Here is a 2,505-nt window from a genome sequence, read left to right on the forward strand (position 1 = left end):
GTGGAGGAAGAAGAGAGAGAAGAGGGAGAAGAAGAAAAAGAGGGTGAAGCCAGCTCAGGGCCAGTGTGATGGGCTGTGTGACTCCCAGACGGGCTACTTCGCCCTCTCTAGAGCCCTGTCTGCTCCTCTGTCCACTGGGAAAAACATCCATCTGTGTGCTGAGAAGCAGCACAAGATAGAGCCCAGAGGAATGAGGAGAAGGGTAATGGGCTTGGGAGGGTAGGGCCCAAGCAGGGCTCCCTGGTCTACAGACCTGCCCTGTACATTCCTGGGAGCAAAGGTTGAAAAAGGACCACAAGTTGATGGAAGCTCTGGACAGGGGACACCTTGGGCTCTGTGCCCTTGCCAAGTTCCTGGTAAGGATCTGCAGGTCCAGCTAAGCCGCCAACCTAGGACATGTCCAACACAGCCCCTCCAGAAAACACAGGATGGAGCTGCTGCCAGGCAGGATGTACAGCTTTCAGACTTCTCGTAACGCCACCCCTAGCCCTGCTGACCACTCACAACAACATGGTGAGGCACCAGGACAGTGATGAGGCCCCTGCCAGGTCAGTGGGTGGCTCAGGCCCTCAGCTGGCTCCAAGGGCAGAGGAAGCAGGGGAGGGAGGGCACCCCCAGAGGTATCTGACTTCAGGCCCAATAAAAAGTGGGCTGGGGGCTCTAAGGCCTGAACTGGACACTTGACTGGGACCTGGGGGAGTGAGGACCCTTCGGGCAGAGAATTCTTTGCCAGGGGCTGGAGGACAGGGGTGTCCCTGGACAGAGTGGAAAACATCTCGGGAGAGGGGACACAACTTAAACTGACTAGATGCTAAATCACTCAGGGGAAGGGTCTTACGTGGTCAGCACTGGTTGTTTGTGAAAGGAAAGGATGAATGCCACCCGCAGTTCTGGAGGGGCCCCTGCCTAGAGGAATCCAAGATCCAGCCCCTGGCCTGAACCGAGCGAGTTTCCTTACCCTTAGAGATCATACCCCAGCCCAGGCTGCTCCGGGAGTACACACCGTGCAGGCGGCCAGGATAGCTGGGGCCCCAGGTGTGCCGGCTGCTGCCGGCTGCTGACAGCCCCAAACCAGGTTAGCCTCCCTCGACAGCCCACTTCCAGGGCTCCCCAGGGCCGGCCTGCAACTGTAGAACAGCCTCAGTGTGCCTTCTGCCCAGCAGTTTCCCTGATGGGTATTCATTCGGGTCGAAAAAAGATTACAGGCACACGTGCAGACGTACTGCTGCGGGGCAGAACCAAGTTGCAGAAAAATCCGTTCAGTAGGACACCCCCGATATACGCAATAATGAGAGAACACAGATTTAAAAAAAACTGCCTCTAACCAGAAAGTCATCCAGTGATGCCATGCAGGTTATGAGGGTCGACTGTATGCATGCACGTAGACCCAGAAGCGGTCTCAGGACACTCACCCAACCTAAAACAACGTCCCAGGACTTACTTGGTGTGTGTGTTGGGGTGGAGGGGTGGGGTTGGGTGCAGGTCTGGGTTCTGGGAGGCAGTTAGGGGAGACTTTAATCTCATCTGAAACGCTTAAATTTTTTACAAGAAGTTTGCATTTGATTATTACACATGCAACTTAAAAATAATTTAAAAAATCTAGGTACAAGGATGTTGCTATGTGGAAATCCATAAGGCACCTCAGTGTGTACTGGAGAACTTGTTACCAAAACTGCTACCACAGCCTGGAGAACCAGGCACTCCCTAAACATCTCATTGCACAAATACATCTACTGATGGGGCGTCTGGGTGGCTCAGTCTATTGAACATCTGACTCTTGATTTCAACTCAGGTCATGATCTCAGGGTCATGAGACTAAGCCCCTGCATCAGGCTCTGCACCCAGTGGGGAGTCTGCTTGAGATTTTCTCCTTCTCTCTGTTCCTCCCCAGCCCTGCCCCCCATCCCACTCATGCACACACACTCTCTCTCCTCAATAAATAAGTATAATCTAAAAAAAATTACATCTATTATATAGAGAATGTTAATACATTAGTGAGAAAAGTCGGTCACAAAACAACATGCTCTTTTCATATCCAAAGAACTTGAAAGCAGGGACTGGAACAGAGATTTGCACACCAACTTTAGTAGAAGCATTAGGCACAGTGGCCAAAAGGTGGAAATAACCAAATGTCCAGCAACAGATGAGTGGATAAAGAGAATGTGGTCTATATGTATGATGGAGTATTTTTCAACCACAGGAAGGAACGAAGTTCGGACACATACTACACCATGGACAAACCTTGAGGGCATGATAAAGTAAGCCATATACAAAGAGCATGTACTATGATTCCACTTCCATGAGGCGCCTAGAGCACTATGTAGAGACAGGACGAGGCTGAGGTGCTACCAGGGGCTGGTGGTAAAGGGAGTGATTGTTTAATGGATACATGCTTCTACTCAAGGTGATGGAAGGATGTGGAAAGAAGTGGTGACAGCTGCATAAAACTGTGGATGTAATTAACACCATTTAAAAACAGTTAAGATGGCAAATTTTTATGTTATA

The sequence above is a fragment of the Vulpes lagopus genome, chromosome 4 (genome assembly GCF_018345385.1).
Source record: "Vulpes lagopus strain Blue_001 chromosome 4, ASM1834538v1, whole genome shotgun sequence".
NCBI lineage: Eukaryota > Metazoa > Chordata > Mammalia > Carnivora > Canidae > Vulpes > Vulpes lagopus.